The following is a 22,019-nucleotide window of genomic DNA, read 5'->3' on the forward strand; positions in this document are numbered from 1 at the left end:
TTTTAACAACAAGATCACGCGGAGAGACATCATACCCAGGGACGTGATGCTTTGGCGATTTGTCTCTCTTTCATTTTGTTCACCTGATACATGTTTTAAATGACTACTGGGCTGTGTACACAGGAAGCCTTGATTCACTACAAAGAACCGTGGCGGGTTTTCTTAGAAGACAAAGTCAGGAATTTAAGGCATCCAGTCGTGTCCAATGAGCAGAGTGGAGACAAAGATGTCTCTCCCGCTGCTGTGTCCGGGAACACAGCTGCCCACACACGCCCACCACACCCTCGGATCAGAGCCTGCCACTGATATCCACGGTGTGAAAGGGCTTGGAACCCACTGTCATCGTTATCACCATCCCTCGACCCCAAGAAGCCAACACCATGAGCTTGCAAAGGCACTCCAACAGGAACGCTCACTTGTGTTCCCAGGACTACACACAGACGCCAGATATTTACTTCTGGTTCCAACTTCTCCTGGGTTCATCCTCTTTCAAGTCCTGGAAACTCTGGGCACCACTTCTTGCCCTACAATCCCTCCATCAGATCCCCCCATCGCCCACTCTCCCAGGAAGCTCCCCCCACCTGGACACCTCCAAATCCTCCTCAAAGCCATCTCTGACTCCCCCTCTTCCTTGCCTCCTCGCTGGCCTCTTTACACTAATTTCTGCTAGAACGATCATAATGGGTTCAAATGCTGCTGCTTGCACACCTATCTCCCCCATCACGGGGCAGGTTGTGGGGGCAGGGCGCAGGGCTGATGTACCCCCTTACCTCCAGCCCCTCAGCATGGGCCCGGGCACATTGGTGGGGGGTGGAGTAGGGCCTCAAAGAAGCATGATCTAAATCCCTGGGCTCTGTTTTCCTCCAACTGAGAGTGTAGTGAAAGAGCTCTAATGACAAAGAAGGTAAATTCTAGGTATTCTGAACAGAGACCAGGCAATCCTTTCCTGAGTACTTCACAGCGAAGCCAAGACCTCATTGGTGAGTAACTGTCAACTGCCCAACAGTGGGAGTGAAGAAGTTCCCCAGGAGAGAGAGAGTCACAGACAAATGTTGTAAGGTGGGAGGGAGCAACTTGTGTAAGGACCGAAAGGCCAGTGGTGCCTCAGCAAAGCAATGGGGCGATGGGCAAGAGTTCATGGATTATGCGTATCGGGTAGGTTAGGATGGGTTACGCTGCATAACACACAATTCTCTAAATCTCAGTGGCCTACAATAACGTTTCTTTATGTCTCAGACTACATGCACATGTGGCTCTCCTTCGTCTCCTCTCCCCTCTTGCACTCAGGTTGACAGAGCAGTCTGTCTCTATCTGGAATATTGCCATTGTCGTGGAAAAAGGAAAAGAAAAGTGGTAAAGTACTCACTGGTTCTTAACGCGTGTGCTCACATCTGTTTCCACTGTTCAGCAGCCCCTCTGCCATGCCTGAGGACAACACGGGCCGTGCTGTACAATCCTCCAACCGAGCAGGGCACTTCGATACAGGGCACCGAATGTGGGGGAGTGGTAATCCAGTTCCACACCGTGCTTACGATTTTGACGTCTTTCCTAGGATCAGTGAAATCTGTTGAATAAACTGTTCATTTCTAAAAATCCCTCTGGCTGTAGTGAGAGACACAGATTGGAAATGGGCAAGGGTGGGATTCGGGAGAAAATTCAGGAGGCTGCCTCAGTTTCCCAGGCAAAAAGAAGAATAGTGCTTTACACTAGGGTCATGGCAGTGGAAACGGAGAGAAGCCAAGAGATTTAAAAGATGGAAGGGTCTAGTGATGTACAAAGAGGAGCAGAGGTGAGTGAATGTGTGACCCCAGAATGGCGAAAAGATACAGCAGGCTTGGCTTCTCATGTCTTAAACAGTTGCTGGCTCCCATCTTTGGGGAGGACCAGCTACTCTATTCTCTGCTTGTCCTTGGGCTGTCTATGTTCTCCTAAGAAATCTCCCTTCTTGCTTGAAAAAAAAGCCTGAGCTAAATAAAGATGGGAACACATGGATGTGGTGAGCAGCCGAGTGAGCCGACAAATGAGTGACACAGTGACCAGGGGAATTAATTCATGTCTCCAAGTGTTCAAAGAGTGAAGAGAAACTAGACTCAACCGGAAGAAAAAGGAAGTCCTCCCACTGGGCATGCCTCAAAAGGATCCCTCGCCTCCCTAGTGACACATCAGGCATCTTTCTTCTTCCACGGGGCTATGACCAATTTCGGCTATAACAGAGAAAGGGGAGTGGGTGAGAGAAGAAGAAGGGAGGGACAGGGAGGCCGAGGAAGGATGGGCTCCATGGACATATAACAACCTGTATAGAACCCTTCCTCTCCTCCATGTGGCCTCCCTCCCTATGCTTCCTTTTCAGAGTTCCAGACTTGACTTTCAGTGGTGGGAGGGCTTGCGATTCACAAACACCTCAAAAGAGAATTTCTGTAGCAGCAGCATTAGGCCACCTTACAGGAATTTAGAGCTTTGGGGTCCACACAGGCACAGAAAGCCGCGGGGTCTCCTCTGCCCTGGGTGTTCTCATTAGCCAAGAAGTGGAAGGTTCAGACACAGAACTGTATGGCACCTCCTGGGCCCCTCCCCGACCCATGTTCCCAGTGCACCTGGGGCCGATCAGCTCGGGGAAGGGGCCACATCGATTCCTGTAACCCGCCTGAGCCGGAGCTGTCTGCACGCTCAGAAACCATCGGCTTCCCATTAGGCAGATCAATAGCTTGCACTGGTTTCCAATTTGTGTTTCCAGAAATTCATCTCCCAGCCACCTTTTTAATTAACCCCCTCCACCACACCTGGGGCACAGACAGATCACCCACCCTGGGCCACCTCTGCAGACCACAGACCACGAGGTCCGTGAGCCACAGGGGAGCTGCAGGTGTGTTTAAAGCTGACCAGCTGCTTCCCGGTCACCGCAGGAGCTGACCCTGCTGGCTGGATGCCATCCACTCTGTCCCCTGCTCCTCGCCGAACCCCCGTGGAAGGGGCTGGGTCCTCCCTCACAGAAAGAAAGCAGGTGATGAGAGGCCAAGGCACTGTCCTGAGGTCCCCCAGCTGGCAAGAGCTAGGACAAGTGCACCTTTGAGGCAGGCAATTGGCAAAGCGCTCCCCAGATGCCGCAGGACAATGGGGTCTGGCTGGCAGGTGAGCAGGAGGGGCCAGCAGCTGTAGGTTCAGGGCAGGAAAAGGTGGAGGGAGTGTGATCCCCAGGAGCCTCTGCTTTCCCCCACCTGGGGTCTCCTGGGTATTCCCCACTGCTCACCTGTCTACCCCTCCGGGGCCTAGCACCCCATCAGTGTCTCCATCACTGCTGCATCCCTGGTGCCTGGCACATAGTAGGTGCTCAGTAATGGCCGCTAAATGAGCAGTAAATACTTGCCGCACTTTGCCCTGGGCAGTGTTCCCAGAGCTTCTCTAAATGACCTTATTTCAATTTCACAGCTGTCCTCGAGGCGGGCATCACCACTGTATGCATTTTATAGGTGGGAAGACTGAGGCCCCGAGAGGTAAGTGACTTCCCCAAGGTCACACGGCGAGTCAGCGGTAGAGCTGCGATCTGAACCTGACTCTGGAACTGCACTCCACGCTCCCTTACCTATTCCCGGTGGCCTCAGCTCTGAAGGGCAGGAACTGGGTCCTGTGCCCCATGGAACCTCCACCATATATACCATCATGTAAACGTGTGTGTTGAGTGAATAAATGAGTGAATTATGCACTCCTTGTCCTTTAAAACACAGTACAGTCAACCAGTCTGCTGGCACAAATCTGGAGTGTTTCTGGTCGGGGATGAAGGGGAGAGAGGAGTGAATCTCCTGGGGGACCCAGAGGTGACAAGCCTCTCAGTAGTTCCAACTCGGGGGCCATTACTAGGGACCCTCTGATCTCACCCCACCTCCTTGCTCACCAGTCTGTTATAGAGGGGTTCTCTGTCATGTATACAGAGGGCACAGAGCCATGATTTGGTTTTATGTGGTGTCTTAAGACTTTCCAGTGAGGTAAGTGGACTACTGTTGACCCAACATCTGGGCAAAAAGAGCCTGCTATGCGTGGTCATCCAAGTCAGCTTCTGGAGGTGGCCAAAGTGAGACATGAAGGGAAGGGGGCCATGATGGACCCTGCACCTGTGGCCAGTGAGAGCAGGTGAGTCCGGAGCCAGGGCAGAAGGGAGGACGGGGATAGGAGGGGGGAGGGTGGGGTAGGGAGAGCTGGGACATCCACCGGCTGAGGTCTGATCCCCAGTGGGTACACAGGAAAGAGAGGGTGATATCCAGAGTGTTTCCACCCAGCTCATTCCTTCCCCACCAGGGGGGCAGTCCCTGGAAGGGGACCCGGGGCTCCCACTGCCCACACGCCATTGTGAACCACCCCCCGGGCTCCCGCTGCCCACACGCCATTGTGACCCACCGCCCGAGCTCCCGCTGCCCACACCCCATTGTGACCCACCCCCGGGGCCACCACTGCCCACACGCCATTATGACAAATAATGACAAATCTACTTCATCTCAACCCCCGCCACATATATGCTGGCAATCATCCTCCACGCTTATGGCCTGCCCAGATCCATCTAAAGGGTCTCATGGCTGAGGTTTCATTAAACGGCAAGAAATGGCGTTTTCCTGGCAACAGCTAGCCCCTCAAGGTCCTGGAACCTTGAGTCCTAGAGTAAGTCTCCAAGGAATTCTGGCTCTCTCCCTAACCCCCTCCCAACCTGAGGGTATCTAATGAGGTACCCGTCACGACGCCAGTGCAGCTCTCCCTGTCCATGGGACCTGTCCCCGTGCTTTAATAAAATCACCTTTTTGCACCAAAGACTTCTTCACGAATTCTTGCTTGGCCATCGGCTCCAGACCCACGAACCCCCCATCACTCCAAAACTTCACCACCTTCACCTTGTGCTTCCTACAACTCCAAATCCAGCAGGTCACTATCCCACCGACACTCCTCCAGCCTGTGAAGCTGTTCTGGATCTGGTCCCACCCGTCGCCAGGCCAATCTCCTGTGCCATGTCCCCGGGCTTCCTGGAGCTCAGCATTGTTCCCTGCACTTAAAACGCAGGGACGGGGCTCCTGGGTGGGCCTCAGTGGCTCAAGCGTCCCACTCTTGGTCTTGCTCAGGTCACCATCTGTTTTGTGAGCTGATAGCACAGAGTAGACTTGGGACTCTCTCTCTGTCCCTCCCCCACTCGCACTGTCCCTTCTGTTTCAAAACAAACATTTAAGTCCCTTTAAAGTTAAAAAACAAAATAAAATAAAGGCACAGACACGTGGCTCTCTTATGGCTCTCATTTATTTGCATTTTTTTGGGGTTCTATTTTATTGTTCGTTTTGAATAAATTTTTGAGTTTATCAAGAGGTTTGAGAACCTGATTTTTTGGCTCTAGGGACATCCTCCCTGGCTGCCTGTATTCACTGTTGGTGTTGGAGTTTGTGGCTGGTGAGTTGCATCTGGGCCTGCTAATCGTGGTCCCTATGCTGGTCCCTTCGGAGGTCAGACTACTCCGCTCTGAGGACAGGCCTGTGCTGGAAGAGGTTGCGATGGAGCTCCAGCAGCGGACTCTGTTTGGTGTCCTGATCGTGGGCTGTCGAGTTGTCAACGTGTACCACATGTTTTCACTCTCCAGGGACATGAAAATCAAAGCACTGTGTTCCCTGTTTTCGATATTTCGTTCCGCTTCCCAGAAGACTTCCCCCTCAAACGGCTCAAACCCGGTGGCCAAGCAGTACCAAACCACCCCCAGGTTCCAAGGGTCTGCGGGAGGGGTGTCCTCCCTTTGCTGCAGGAAGAGTCGCGGGGCAGAATAAGGGGGGCTGTCCCAGAAAGTGTGGAGTTTGTAGCCAGCAAACTGGATGCTCAGTCCACCCCCCGTGTGTTTTACCTTCAGCTTCTTGTCAAAAAGCAGTGTCTCCAGCTTCTGATACTCGCCGATCATACCTTGTTGGTGGCAGTACTCCACAACCGATAACAGCTGGCAGAATTTGTCTGGAACCTCCTCCATCACTTGGCCATGGTGCGTAAAATCGTCACACAGGTTGTCTCTGCTTACACATTTTGACAGGAGGACTATCGTTTCCTTGGTGTTGATCACCTCGAGTGACTTGACAATACTTGGGTGACTTGAGGTCTTCATATTCTGGGCTTCACGACAAAGTCCCTGGAGGCCAGCGGGGTCCTTCTGGGTTTTCCTGATGAACTTCGCATCAGTCTGCTTCCCGATTAGGATGTGCGGGACCAGCTTCATCGTGGGGACGCTGCCCTCACTGGTGTCTCGGGGATCTCGAAAATACAGATGTCCTCCTCACCAGCGGTAATGGCCTTACGCCCCTGAAGGATGGTGACCTACTAACTATACTAACGCTAAATAATGCTAATTACACGGACTATGCTAACCAACAATACCAACCTACAAAATTTGCCAATACTAACAATACTATGCTTATGAACTATACTAACAATATGAACTATCCTAACTGTACTAAAACGCTAACACAAAAAAAAAAACAAATGAAAAACACACACACGCGCACACACACTCACACACACACACACACACACACACACAAAGAAAATGAAGGGAGGAAACGAAGAAAAATTGAGAAAAAGAAAAACTAAAAAAGGAGAAAAAAAGAAAAAAGTAAAAACAGAAAAAGGCAAAAAAAATTGGGAGAGAAAAGGAGTAGAGAAAAAAGAAAAATGAAAATAAAAAAATAAAGAAACAAAATGAAAAAAAGAGAAGTCGAAATCAAACTAGCTAGGGTCAAAGGCCGACAGGTCACCAAAGCTTCCTGGGCTGTAAAGACCAAACACCCAGCCGAGCCAGGGTCTTATATAGACAGGTCTTGCCATGACTTCACAATGGGGCTTTGTGAGGGCACAGCAAGAAATGGGCCAATGCAATCATGGCTGGGGATGTCTGAGACCACAGTGGTTTTCCTCACTTTTTATTCCCAAAACCCCTTTACTCAATAAAAAAAAAAGACCCCCAATGGGCTTTTTGTTTGTTTGTGTGGGCTTTTCAAGATTGATATTTACTTTGTTAGAAATCAAAATCTATAAGATGGTTCAGTGGCCTTTCACTTCAAGTTTAGAAAACTAATTTTGGCTTGTATAGACCTTGTAATGTCTACACTTAAAATACCCAGTTCCTGGTCTCAAAATGGTGCTACAACATATAAGGAAATGTTGTGTTGTGTAAAACACGATAAGGCTCATTACTAACATCTATAAAGCTCAGAGGAAGATTGCTTTTCATCATATTTTCACTGATAAGGTTGTGAGGAGATTTCTCATCAGAAACCTTGGAGGCTAGAAGGCATGGGTTCATGTGTTTAAAGCATTGAAGGAAAAAAGCTATCAAGCAAGAATCCTACATTTGGGAAAACTGTCCTTCAAAAATGAGGAAGAAATGAAGACATTCCCAGATCAACCAAAGCTGAAAGCCTTGCCCTGATGACTGGACCGGCCCTGCAGTGAAGGGGGTCCTTCAGGTTGAAATGAAAGGGCACTGAACAAGTAACTCGAAGCCTTCTGAAGAGATAATCTCCGGTAAAAGTAAACAGACAGACAATTTTGAACGCTAGTACTGTTATGACTTTGGTCTGTAGCTCTACTTTTTGTTCTCTAGGTTAAGAGACTGATATATTTAAAAACCTAATTATTCATCTATGCTTTTGGACACAAGATGCATAAAGACGTAATTTTGTGACATTAACAACTGACAGAAGGTGGGGTCAGGGCTGTAAAGTAGCTGAGTTTTCATGTGTTATTGAGGTTAAGCTGGTATAAATTGACACTACAATGTTGTAACTTTAGGATGTTAAAAGCAATCCCATGGTAACCACACACAACCACACACACACACACACACACACACACACACACACACGCCACAGAACATACACAAAAGGAAACGAGAAGGGAATTAAAATGTTTCACTACAAAACAAAATCAACTAAATGCAAAAGAAGATAGTCATGCAGAAAATTTGAGACAGAAAGCAATTAAGGCATATAGGAAACAAAGAGCAAACCACAGAAGGAATTCCTTCCTTATCAGTAATGACTTTAAATGTAAGCAGATTAAACAGATTAGTGAAATGGATAAAAACATAGGATCCAACGATCTGTTACCTACAAGGGACTCAGATCCAAAGACACAAAAAAGTTGAACATGAAAGGAAGGAAAAAGATAATCCATGCAAATAGTAGCCAAAAGAAAGGGTGGAGTGGCTGTAATAATACCAGACAAAACAGACGTTAAATCAGAAAATGTTACAAGAGACAAAGAAGGACATTTTATATGAATTAAGATGTTCAGTACAGCAAGAAGAAAAAATGAGAAACATTGACACACATAATGAGAGGCCATTATCGACAGAACTGAAGGGAAAAATAGTTCTTTTTTTTTTTTTTACAGATTGTTTTTTTTTTATTTATATATGAAATTTATTGTCAAATTGGTTTCCATACAACACCCAGTGCTCATCCCAAAAGGTGCTCTCCTCAATACCCATCACCCACCCTCTCCTCCCTCCCACCCCCCATCAACCCTTAGTTTGTTCTCAGTTCTCAACAGTCTCTTATGCTTTGGCTCTCTCCCACTCTAACCTCTTTTTTTTTTTTTTCCTTCCCCTCCCCCATGGGTTCCTGTTAAGTTTCTCAGGATCCACATAAGAGTGAAACCATATGGTATCTGTCTTTCTCTGTATGGTTATTTCACTTAGCATCACACTCTCCAGTTCCATCCACGTCGCTACAAAAGGCCATATTTCATTTTTTCTCATTGCCACGTAGTATTCCATTGTGTATATAAACCACAATTTCTTTATCCATTCATCAGTTGATGGACATTTAGGCTCTTTCCATAATTTGGCTATTGTTGAGAGTGCTGCTATGAACATTGGGGTACAAGTGCCCCTATGCATCAGTACTCCTGTGTCCCTTGGATAAATTCCTAGCAGTGCTATTGCTGGGTCATAGGGTAGGTCTATTTTTAAATTTCTGAGGAACCTCCACACTGCTTTCCAGAGCGGCTGCACCAATTTGCATTCCCACCAACAGTGCAAGAGGGTTCCCGTTTCTCCACATCCTCTCCCGCATCTATAGTCTCCTGATTTGTTCATTTTGGCCACTCTGACTGGCGTGAGGTGATACCTGAGTGTGGTTTTGATTTGTATTTCCCTGATAAGGAGCGACGCTGAACATCTTTTCATGTGCCTGTTGGCCATCCGGATGTCTTCTTTAGAGAAGTGTCTATTCATGTTTTCTGCCCATTTCTTCACTGGGTTATTTGCTTTTCGGGTGTGGAGTTTGGTGAGCTCTTTATAGATTTTGGATACTAGCCCTTTGTCCGATATGTCATTTGCAAATATCTTTTCCCATTCCGTTGGTTGCCTTTTAGTTTTGTTGGTTGTTTCCTTTGCTGTGCAGAAGCTTTTTATCTTCATAAGGTCCCAGTAATTCACTTTTGCTTTTAATTCCCTTGCCTTTGGGGATGTGTCGAGTAAGAGATTGCTACGGCTGAGGTCAGAGAGGTCTTTTCCTGCTTTCTCCTCTAAGGTTTTGATGGTTTCCTGTCTCACATTCAGGTCCTTTATCCATTTTGAGTTTATTTTTGTGAATGGTGTGAGAAAGTGGTCTAGTTTCAACCTTCTGCATGTTGCTGTCCAGTTCTCCCAGCACCATTTGTTAAAGAGACTGTCTTTTTTCCATTGGATGTTCTTTCCTGCTTTGTCAAAGATTAGTTGGCCATACGTTTGTGGGTCTAGTTCTGGGGTTTCTATTCTATTCCCTTGGTCTATGTGTCTGTTTTTGTGCCAGGAAAAATAGTTCTATAACAATCGTTGGAGCCTTCCATATCCCACTGTCAATAATGGACAGGACAACCAGACAGAAGGTAAGTAAGGACACAGAGGATTTGAAGAACACCATAGCCCAGCCAGATCTAACAGACGGGCACGGGACCCCACCCAACAATAACGGCACGCGGGACCTTCTCTGAGACAGTCTTTGCATTAGGTCACGAGTTAAGTCTCAGCAGATTTTACAAGATAGATATCATACAAAGTATCTTTTCCAACCACAAGAAGATGAAGTCAGAAATGGGTAACAGAAGGAAGAGTGGAAAACTTAAAAAGCTGTGAAAACTGAAAACACACTCTCAAAGAACCAATGTGTCGAAGAAGAAATCACAGTGGAATGCGAAAATACGTAGAGGTGAAGGGAAATGAAACACGATGCGTCAAAACTCCTGGAAAACAACAAAGCAGTGGCGAGGGGGAAATTTATAGCTGTAAACGCTCACAGTAAACATCAAGACAGATCTTACATCAACACCATAGACGCGCAACTTAAGAAACTAGAAAAAGCCAAAGGTAGCAAAGGGAAGGAAATAATAAAGATTAGAGCGGAGATAAATGAAACAGAGGCTAGAAAAACGAAAGAGAAAATCAATGGACCCAAGAGCTGGTCCTTTGAAAACACCAAACTGCCAGCAGGATTGCCGATGGAGGCAGAGAAGACTCAATGACCGCATTGCCACTGACTCCTTACAGACGTAGAAAGGGTTAGAGTGCTATCGGCAAGTGTATTCCAGTTAATTGGAGAATCCAGATACAATGGACCAATTTCTAGACCTAGAAAACCTACCAAGACTAAATCACAAAGAAAGAGAAAATCGGAAGAGATGCGTACATAACTAGGGAGGAGACTGAGGCTGTAATCGAAGATCACTTGACCAAAAAGCCCCGGATCTGACAGCCTCACCCGTGAATTCTACCGAACATTGGAAGAATTGACACCAATCTTCTCAAACTCTTCCAACAAATTCAGGAGAAAGAACACTTCCTAACTAATTCTATCAGGCCGGCATTGCTTTGATGCACCCTAAATATCTCTGGGCCACCTTCCAGAGAGTCACCAGAGGAGTTTTCTAAAATATCCAGCCAGATGAGTTATTTTCTCAGTGACAAAAGAGACCTTTCTCTTGTCTGTGGAAAGAGAGGACCGGTAGTGTCTCCAGAATCAGGCTGAACATCTATGGACCTCTTCTGAGAGTCTCCGTCCACAACGGATGGGCCACACCGCAGACTGGACACAGCTGAAGCGGGGCAGGGGGTGGGGTGGGGGAGGGGAAAATTCACGGAGGTAACCTGGGCTTCAGTTGGTCTGTCAGCTGCTTTGACTGCTTTGGGCATCTTTGAATACAACAAGCCATGTCCTCGTTGGACCCTGGGAAAGGACAATCTATCTGCACATCCAGCCCTATGGGCTGGAGTCTCCCAAACGAGGCCATCGTTTGTTTTTGGCAACTCTGCTCCACCACAATATTCATCACACTCCTGAGAAAGACGACCGATGAAGGGATCCATAAATGGTAAGACCATCTCGCACTTAGCTGTGTTTTGTAAAAGGGAGATATTAGGAAACTGGGCCTTTAAGGTTTTGCTTGCACCCTGTTTGTGGAATGGTACGTGTGTCTATGTATGTTGTAAATGTGAGACAGTTTCTCTACCTCCGGGTGGTGGTTGTGAAAATTAATTTGTAAAATTGCTCTACTTAGCTGGTTTGAAGGCAAGTGCTCGTAAGAACTGGGTATTCTAGGGGCGCCTGGGTGGCTCGGTCGGTTAAGCGTCTGACTTCAGCTCAGGTCATGATCTTGTGGTCTGTGGGTTCGAGCCCCACGTAGGGCTCTGTGCTGAGGGCTCAGAGCCTGGAGCCTGCTTGAGATTCTGTGTCTCCCTCTCTCTCTAATCCTCCCCCATTCACGCTCTGTCTCTGTCTGTCTCTCTCTCTCTCTCTCTCTCAAAAGTAAATAAACATTAAGAAAATTAAAAGAAAAAAAGAACTGGGCGTTCTAAAACTCAGAAAGATAGAAACTAACCCCAGGTGTCTTTCAAGTTCAAGTGATCTTGGAAAATATTTGGTACGAAAGCTAATGTAACGTTGTTTGTCTAGTTAAAATGGACATAAGTCTTTAGAATTGCCAACGTTAAATATGATAGTTTCACTCTGCTTGTGTTTACTGTAAGTCAAACCAGCTGTTGGCGTTGTGACTGTCACAAAATGTGATGGAGAAGAAAGACGTTAGAGCCCTGTCCAATGGCTTCTGAAGCTTTACAGGCAAGCGAAGGACAGACAGACAGATGTAAATAATTTTAACAAATGTAATTAAGGCTACTTGAAAAAATAAGGGAAAAAATTCTGTATTTAGTGAAAGTGAGACTGGTTATTCAAAGAGGGAAAACTTGGGGTACCTGGGTGGCTCAGTCTGTTGAGCATCCCGCTCCTGACCTCTGCGCAAGTCATAATCCCAGAGTTGTGGGATTGAGCCCCGTGTCAGGCTCCAAGTGGAGCCTGCTTGAGATTCTCTCTCTGTGTGTCTCTCTGTGTCTCTCTCTCCCCCCCTCCCCCGCTTGTGCTCTCTCTCTCTCTCTCAAACAAAATTAAAAAAAAAACAAAGAGGGGAAAACGTAGGACAAAATCTGAAGGAATGCGAAAGGGAAAATTGCAGAAGGTTTGCGAGAAGGGAATCTTTCGAAAGAAATGCTATGCATGGTCGGGGCCGAGATTCTGGAGTTTCGCATGTAAGAAACAAGTTTATGAGGGCAGCGATCGACCCCCGGGGAAGAGAAGGGGGAGGCAGAGAACGATGTCAGGCAGAAGTTGAGCAGTGACACTTCAACGGAAGCCTTAGCCGACTCTCTGAGCAGTCCCGACAGCTGGACTGCCCTTCGGAAGCATCCAAACTTAGGTGAAAGGGGCTGGCTCTTCGTAAGCGTCTTTGGATGTGACCAGCTGGGCAGCGGGCAATGCCCTTGGCAAGGCCGCTGCCTACAGTCACGGCGATCCCTGATGACGTCTGAGCGTCTGACGTCAAGGCTGTAGGCAGCATTGCTATGGCTGGGAGACCTGGGTTCCTGCCGGAGATTCTGGTCAGCACGTCCCAACACCCGTCACAAGAACTCAGACCCATGCAGTGCCCTGGATGTCCTTGTCCAAATAAGTATGTATCAACGTGGGAGGTGACACGGAGGAAGAAAGAAGGGACTGCATATCTTTTTAAAAATTCATCTTGTTGCAACGAATGAGTTTTAATATCAAAGTACAGCGGTATAAGACTGGAATTTGGGTTTTCTCGCTGTTCATGTGACAGAGGCTTCTTAGATGATGGGTCTAAATTATCAACAGAGGTTTTTCCTTATCTTTAATCTGCCTAGAAAAACAAAGTTTCTATGTCTTGTCTTCGTTAGGTCTTTGCTTACTTAAGAAAGTTGAACCTGCTCAGTGTTAAGAGAGCTAAGGTTTGCTCACAGCTCCATTTACCTTGCTGTCTGCATTTACCTTGAGAATCTCTTCTTGCCATCCTGGCTAAATAAGTATCCTGTTTTGTAATGATCTGTAATCCTATTTAGGCACGTGTTTTGAAAGCTTCTGGTATTTCACCAACTTCCAAAAACCCAGCTTGTGAATGGAAGTCTTTTTGACGAATTAGGCTTATTCCCTGGTGTGTCAAATGACATGGGAGGCATCATCAGATAAGCGATGAGGAACCTTCTTAGGCTTTGTTGTATGGGTGATTGCTCTAAGTGTCCTAGAGATTTTATAAGATTCCTAAAGTTTTGCTATGTCCTGGTATAGCGTCATCGCTTGTAATACTAACTACTGAAGTATCGTGTGTCACAGAATCTCCTTGCCAGCTGCACTGCATTGACAAATACAGCTCTCTGATCCCTTCAGGATCATAAAGCTAAGCTTAGTAAGAATTCCCAGAACTAATGGGGAGACTGCTTTCAAACAGACACTTGTGTAAACATTGCTGGTCCTCTAATGTTTGCTCTTCTAAATTTAAGTCTGCCTATGACATTTGGTAGACGTTTGGTAAGTAATTTCTTCATAAACAGATAGGAAACATTTATCCCTTTCTCCCTACCTGGTACCACCAGAATTCAAAACTCTCAGGGAGTATTCTCGTATTTTCACGGCAGTGTATTTATTTGCAGAAGTTCGATACGAATCCGTTCTCCTTGCAACAGGACGCCACTGGAAACATTGGTCGTGTTGCCAAGGCTTTGACTGGAATGTCATAGTTGAGGGAGATATGCCTAGACTCAGCTACAATCAGAGAGCTTTAAGGAGCTAATTAAGGTTGACTTTGCCGAGTCAATGAAGTCCCTTGGAAAACGTGCCTCGTACCTTGCTTACAAAGTTTCCAGCAGCCCTACCAGGTGAATAAGGAAGGTTGTCACTTCCCGGCAGGTGCAGGAACCTCAGGGTATTTGGGGGATCTCGAGAAGAGAGGGAGCCACCCACACCTATAGGTATGGCAGGCAAAGGCTAATGGCCAGTATTTGGCTTGGCTTCTTCAGCCTGACAAGGCTGTTAAAAGTTCAATCTGACATTCCTTACGAAAAGTTCCAGCGAAGCAGATTGAAAAAACCAAACACCTATATGACCAATCACCGTTGTGATGGCGCTTGTGTAAACAGGCCCAGCTTCAACTGGACAATTTCACAAACAAATGTGTCCTAATCTGGCTATCTTTGGTGGAGATGAGGGTGGTTTCAGAGAGAGAGATTGTTCCAGTAACACACCTGTGAAAATGTAAGATCATAGTTCCGATGAACCGTCTTGGAGGGTTCGTTGGTTTTCTATACACCTGGGCTGGGTCCTGAATTCTTCTGGTTTCCTTGAATATCTGACCCTGACTCTCCAAACGAAGGTTTCCAGTTTTCTCCCACTGTGTTGACTGGAAGCACTGAGAACGAACACTGCTTTTCCCTGAAGCCCCGCAAACCGAAGCCAGACCACCCGAGGTACACGTGAGAGAAAAGTGGCCTGGTGATCTAAGGGCCACTCAGAAAGATCACCAGAGACACACGGATAGCTGAACAAGCTGATCGCAGCCATCCTGACTGGACAAGCTGCCATCGGAGCATCCAGACGTGGACGTGTTCACGGATGGGGACAGTGTCACTGGTCAAAGACAAGGAAGAGCTGGGTGCAGTGGTGACCCATCAGCTGTCGTCCGCTGCGGAAGACGCCACAAAGTGGACCGACTGCCCAAGGGAACCATGCTGGCAGCCCGTCAAAGACTCCAAGACCCTCTGGAAGAGCTTCCGTGCCAAAGATAGACTTAACTACATATCAACCCCAACGTCCCTTGGAGGACCAAAGAGGAGTTAAGTAAGGAGTGGGGGTTTGGACACCGTGCTGGCATTGACACCGGCTGGAAATAGAATGAATCCTTACCCTAGAGCATCTGATGAAAGAAATAATTAGCCACATTCCTCGAAGCACCCGTTATGGGAAAGATGCCACTCTCCAGTGGATCCAGAAGTATAGTGCGGGCTCCGATTTCAGCGAAATGCTACAAAAGGCAACGCTTGTGCTAAAAACAATCCTAAGACTGGGTGCCCACAAGTTCTCAAGGGTGTACAACTGAGACGCCCCAAACCTGGGGAAGACCGGCACGCAGCCTTTCCCAGAATGCAAAGAACAATGGGAAATTCTCGGGGTTTGCTTGTACCTGCAGACACCTCTATCAACAGGGTTGAGGTTCCTCCCTGCTGTTCAGAGAAGGCCTCAGGAGTGGTCAAAATGCTTTGAAGCGAGATCATTTCTAGGTTTGGAGTGCCGCTAATAATTCAGAGTGACAATGGAGTGACAACCACAGCGTCCAAGGCCTTGGGCATTCGGTGGAAATCACACGCTTCCTGGAGACACCGAGAGAGTGGAAAAAGGGAAAAAAATGAACTTTGGCAAAGCTCTGCCAAGAAACCCACTTCACTTGGGAACAACCCGTGCCATCTGCCCTGCTTTGGGAAAGAGTGGTCCCTAGAAGAGGGCTTGGTTTAAGCCCCTGTGGAATGTTACATGGAAGACTTTCTATGTTCTTTTCGTGACCTAGGAGTTGCTGGCGGGGCTCCCGCCCGCGATTTGGATACTATCAGGTACATCCAGGGCCTGAGTTTGCTTCCGGCAGGCTGATGTACCTCACAGATGTGTCTTCACGCTGCCTGAATCCCTTGGTGACATCCAAAGGTGTCACTAAAGACCTGACGAGCGGGAGCCCAGAGGACCGGCTCCAGCCTCACTGGACAGGTCAGACCCTGCGAGGTGCCGTTGACCCCCCACTCCCCCGAGACTACAGGGAATTGAGCCGTGGATTCACACTTGAATGACAAGAATCCACAGGTTCCCTACACCCTGTCAGCAGGGAGGAGGTCGAAAGGGACCCGGCTCAGACCAGTGAGCCTCTGCCGGACCTGAACCTCCGACGCGGGGGAACTGGTCCAAGGGAATCAAGCCATGAGGACAACATGCTGCCTGTTGTTCTCCAGTACCCCTAAAACCCCAGACACCACATGGTACAGGAACCATCGACCAAAGTACAAAAATCCCGGAAATGCAGGACATTCCTCTCCACCCCAGAGTTTCCACTTGTCTAACCCCAGTCTTCACCCCACCTCAGCAGGAAGTAACGGCCGCGGCCGGGTCGTGGTCCCAGTACCCACAAGAATGAGGACGGATCAAAAGACCCTGGGGACTGAAAAGGGTAACCAAAGGGTTAGCAGCCGCAACTTTGTACCCTGACCTTTTTCCTTCGCCACTAAGTACCCCTGACTCTCCTCCTCTAGGGAGGTGGATGTGAGGCTCGCCCTCCTGCCTCTGGAATAAACTCTTGCTTTGCTTTATACCCCGTGTCTCAGTGACTGTCTTTATGCGCATCAGGCAGATGAACTTGGGTCCACTACATATGGCAGGCACTCAGTAAAGACCGCTGAACACACGTGGACTCTGACGCTTGGAGACTTCAGTGTCTGGTCCGTGGTGACACAGGTAGGACGAGGAGAAGGGGTTGATTTCAGAGCTGCAGTGCCTCTACTCCCATCCACAGTGCTAACAAGTTTCTGCTCTCCTCCCAAGGCCACCTGCTCAGCCCTCGGCACAGCACCTCCGTGGCCCCAGCCCCCGTCCCTGCTTTGCAGCCAGCTCCCCATTCCGACCTGGAGGTGACAGACAGCTCAGCCCTGTTTACCCAGCTCCACCAACATCCCAGCCTCACCTGCCAACTTAGGCAATTTTCATCCCACCTCGCACACAAAATAAATCGCACGCTCCCACTTTGGGTTTGGGGGGAGAAAAGGCCCAGTCGGTTAATTACAAAGGCTGCCTCGCCTTGGCACGGGGTGGTGGGAGAGGTTCACAGGAAAACGGATTAATTTGGGCTCATTGCTTTCCCTTCCACGTCCTCGTTCCAATTAAGACAACACTTGTAACCAAGCCCACCTTCTCCAGAAGCAGCCCCCACACTCCCCAAACAAGCAGTCCTCAGGTTTCACTGGCTGGCTGCTCAGGGTCCCGAGAAGCTTGCTGGGACCTTTGGAAAATGCCAGTCAGGGTTTTAGGATTCTTGTGCTAGCGGTGGGGGGTGGGGGGTGGGGGATCTACGGGAACTGCTTGGTTCGGTGTTTCTGAGCTCACACTGGTGAGCTGGGCACAGCCGAATACTGGACGCTGGCCTGCTTGGACAGAGGCTGGGTGTCCAGGCTGCCTGCTGGAATCACGCGGGAAGGCGGCAACATTCAGAGTCTCGGGCCCCGCCCCCCGACCCTACCGAGTCAGACACGTCAAGGACAGGGCCTGGAAATCTGTACCTTCCACAGGCACCAAGGACAGGACCTGGAAAGGCTTTGGGTGGGAAGTCTCAGATCTGCATTTGAAAGCCGTGTTGTCTAGGGAAGCTGGTCAGCATTTCTCTACCCCAGTCTCCCAGAGCTCAAACACTGGGGTGCACCATAACCCTCGTGAACGGGTGGGGTTGGTTGTACAGGTGCGGTGAGGCCCCGACCCACGGCGGACACTCATTACGTGGTACTGATTCCTATCAGTGAACATGACTGAGTTCGTTTCAAGGGGTTGATGAGAAGCAAAAGGTGATGCTTTGGTGCTGCGGAAAGTCCTTGTGCCTTAACTACAGCATCAGCACTGGCCCCGGGCCCTCCACGCAGCTAATCATTCCTTCAGACTCCAAACTCTGCATCGCTCTTCTTGTCCCACCTCCCCCCGCCACCCCCACCCCGAACCCCCTGAAACCAGTAAATCATTATCATTAGAAGGTCCAAAGTTGGGAGCCTCCACAGGCTCCTTCGGAATGGAGTGAAAACCAGACGCACACCCCCCAGGAACAAGGGAGCCAAGTCCCAGGTCTGCAACATGGTCAAAACTGAGTCGTTTCGTTTGTGGAAAATGAATACATCTGAGTTTGCACCTGTCTCGCCCGGGGGAAAAGCAGCGCGCGCGCCATCGCAAACGGGCGTCTCCCGGCAAAACCCGTTCCCTGCTGCTCGGGGAGGCTCAGACTGCCAGAAAGGCTGCGGCCTTCAAAACCTGTTTCATGCGGTTTGTCCATTTTTGGGCTGTTTCAGCTGTCCCATTCTGTTGGAAGCCTGGTTTTGAACATCAAATGGGTTGTGTTTCTCCAGCAAATTTCAAGGAACGCCAGGGGATCCTGGAACTGGATCCCACATTACAAGCAGATGCTCCCTTCACACCTGAATCTCCTCCCCATGACCCCAGAAAGTGTGGGTCGCCCCTCTGCTTTCTGAATACAAAAACGGGGAGGGGGTTGGAGCTCTTTCTAGGGATGAGAAAATGACACGTGTTTCTCTTGATGTCAACATTGCCGTGGCCAAAGAACTTGCAGTGCAGGGGTAACACTCGGAATGTCTAACCAGATGGGCCCTTTAGCACCTGTTGTGACCAGAGGGCTGTGGCAATGGAGGAAAGGCTGGGAGAGCCGTCCTAGCTGGCCAGCAGCCTTGCAACGGCCTCCCACTCTGTCCCGGCTGTTGCAAGCACGGATTCAGAACACGTACCCAGATGATGGAGCTGGAATTTGCGGGAAGCTAACTTCCTGTCAGTGTGCAATGTCTCAGGCAGCGATGAGCCCCCATCCCTGGGAAGGTGCAAGCAGGAGCTGATCCTCTAGCAGGGACGTAACAGGAATGCTGAACTACACGGTGCGCTCTGCCTCTTCCACGTGGTACAGCTCTCACGACCACGTGCTGGGAGTGAGAATCCCACTTCATGGACTCACAGACCCTTCTCCCTTCTGGAGTGCATTTCCACACAAATGCCGTGCACAGACCTGCGGCACCTCCCTGCATCGTCCCCGTGGTCCTGGGTGGCTACCATCCACGCCAGGCCTGGCACACGCTGCCTCACTGCGGGGACTGGGCCACGCCTCACTCAGTCCGTGACATAACTGGCCGCTTCTGAGAAGGCGCTGTACCTGTACCGAGTCACAAGGGTTAGCAAACTAGTTCAAGGTAATTTATGACTCCGGGATGCTCGGGTTTCTAAATACAACAGACCACTACAGACTGCAAAAGCTTCAAGCTCTCTCCCCAAGGGAGACTGCCCGGCCCAGCCCGGGGCAATGGTGCTGACGCCAGGTGGGCAGGACGAGCTGGCACACTCGCAGGCCTGGCTGGCTTAACTCACTATGAGCCCAGGGAGGCACTCCTGCAGGCCTCGTGAAAACCACTCCCCCCCCCCCCCCCCCGCCCCCGCCGCCATTCTTCCCTCCCTTGTCTCTGGTATGCATGAGAAGGTGATGAAGATTTTTCTCCTGCGCTGTGATGGCACCGAAACCACAGTGCATTCGGGGGTGCTACATCCTAGTTGGCTTCTTTCTCTTTTTTAATGCTAATAATATTGGTTTTGGGTACAGTGGATCTCAGGCAAGGGAAACTCCAGTAAACGAAAGCTGACTATAGCCAAACGCGGCTGATGTTTCTTTTTTCCTCAGGGTTGGCAGGCCCTGCCTGCCTTTCCATCTGCCCAGTGCTGGCCTTGAACACCCGGAGTGGCTTCTCTGCACGCTCTCCTGTGGGCTCCCTTCCTGCCTTGGTGCTGGCGCCCAGAGCTTGAGACCCATTTCTGTCTGCAAGAGGACTGTGGTCTCTGCCCTTGCTCCGCTGAGCTCTGGCTGCCGCCTGCATCCAGCATCCGTTCCCAGCACCCCCCGTCCCGGCTCCAGGCCGAGCTCATCTGGGGCCTGCTACCAGGTACAGTGACCCTCCCCTTCCCTTGCAGACATCAACTGTGAGTCAGCACTGAATGCAGGTCCCCAGTATACCCACACCTTGCCAGCCTCACCCTCAGTGGACACTCCCAGCTAGGAGTAGGGATTCAGGGTGAGTGAGACACAGCCCCGTCCTCAGGCCTTGGCCTTTCTGACTCAGGAGGCTGACACACACATGCACCAATGAGGGACACAAGTACACTGTCTTCGGTGATGGCGGGGGCGGTGAGCCTGGGAGAGCCCAGAAGAAGCCTGGAGGGCTTCCTGGAAGAGGTGGTGCCAAAGGTGTGCGATGTTCCATATGATCTCCATAGTCCTTGGGTCTAAGCATCCCAGAGAAAGACACCTCCATGGGGACTGTTGAGTCTATTGCTACCGGCTAGGTGGCATTTGGTGACAAAGGAACAAATACTCTGAGCTTCCTCTGCCTAGTCCTGGATTGTTGGGGTTCTGGATTCTTCAGGGTGACAGAGACACAGCCATGGCTGACTGTTCTGGGGCCCTGGCTCCTGCCTTGCTCCTCTCTCCAGAACACGGGACACTGCGGTTGACCCCTAAACAGCTCTGTTCCTCCACCCCCCGTCTGCGTACCCTTTGCACTATGATGGGGCAGCTCTTCCCATCAGGGGTGGGGTCTAGATCCCCCCGCTTTGAATCTGCGCTGGCTCCGTGACTTGCTCTGGCCGACAGAATGTGGTGGAAATGATGCCGTGCCAGTTTCAGGCGTAGGCCTCAAAGAGCCTCGTGGCCTTGCGTGCCCACCCTCTCGGGACCCTGACACCACCATGTGCAGAAGCCCAGACGGCCTCCTGGAAGAATGGGACACGTGTAGCCTACTCACCACCGCCCCTTAGTCGCCCCGGCCAACAGCCAGCCGGCAATGAGCCGACCCCTGCCATTGACCACACATGCTTGAGGGAGCCCGGAAGACCTGCCCGACCAGCTAGCTGCTCAGCTAAGTCAACAGTTGGTGCAAGCCGCTACGTTTCGGGGTGGTTATTCCGCAGCAGAAACTAACGGATCCCGGCATCCCAGCATTCCGGGCAGGATGCACAGGCTGCAGGATCTATAGGCAGAGGCCTGGCTGCAGACAGACGGACTGGCTGGCCTCGGGACCGTCACCTGGCCCTCATGTTTGCTGTCACCTGGGTTCCGCTCTACAGCTAGGATCTACAGTCAGCACAGTTACGACCAAGGTATAGTTGGCCCGGGAGTGGCTGCGCCTAAGCCATCTGGCCTCCTCTACGGTTTCCTGGACCTACCCAGGGCCTTCCAGCCGCTTTCCATGACACTCCAGGTGAAACCCAAATGCCTCACCATCCCACACGATGCTCCCTACTCCCACCCTGCTCCCAGCTTTGCGCCTCTCACTGCACTCCAGACACACCTGCCTCCAGCCCATAAGACCCAACCTGACCTCCGGGCCTTTGCATGTGCAGCTCTCCTGACTAGCATGCTCTTCCCGGATACCCACACGGCTCCCCCCATTTCCTTCAGGCTCCGACCCAGTAGGTTTGTTAAACAAACCGGAGATCACAGATCATTCTTACAGATGGCCTGTGTCACTCCCTGCACACTCCTCCCGCTTTATTTCTTTTCAGAGCAATTAGCATGACTGGGTGCAAAAGTGTCCACATTGTGAGACATCCAGTGGGAGCCAGCGAAGGTTAGGAAGGGAAGGTGGGATGCTGAGAAAGACGTCGGCGTTGGGACCTTCATCGCATACAGCCACTGGCTGGGAGCCGATGTGTCCTGAAGCAGCCTGGCACCCCCCACTGCCGGACAAACCAGCAGAGACACTGTTGGCAGTGCTTCAGCCACATGTAGGAGCCGGTATCGCACTCGGCAGCACAAGCCCAGATTTATGGCCATGGCATAACTGCTTACAAGTGTCATGCAGGTGACACATGTTTGTCAAAAACACCTCGTCTTGAGGTGGCCACAGAGAG

The 22,019-nt window shown here is 50.0% G+C and overlaps 1 protein-coding gene and 1 long non-coding RNA gene across 5 annotated transcripts in view; one reads left to right on the plus strand and one right to left on the minus strand.

The window, feature by feature from the left end:
• The window catches only part of IQSEC1 (IQ motif and Sec7 domain ArfGEF 1), a 508,671-nt gene that overhangs the window by 222,032 nt on the left and 264,620 nt on the right, over positions 1-22,019 (minus strand). The gene's annotated exons all lie outside the window — the stretch shown is intronic.
• Positions 16,032-16,677, plus strand: LOC147583458 (uncharacterized). The gene is made up of 2 exons (XR_015248225.1): positions 16,032-16,082; positions 16,453-16,677. It is a non-coding gene; the product is annotated as an uncharacterized LOC147583458 (long non-coding RNA).

This window comes from Puma concolor, chromosome A2 (genome assembly GCF_028749965.1).
Source record: "Puma concolor isolate L17-30 chromosome A2, mPumCon1.1.hap2, whole genome shotgun sequence".
NCBI classification, from domain to species: domain Eukaryota; kingdom Metazoa; phylum Chordata; class Mammalia; order Carnivora; family Felidae; genus Puma; species Puma concolor.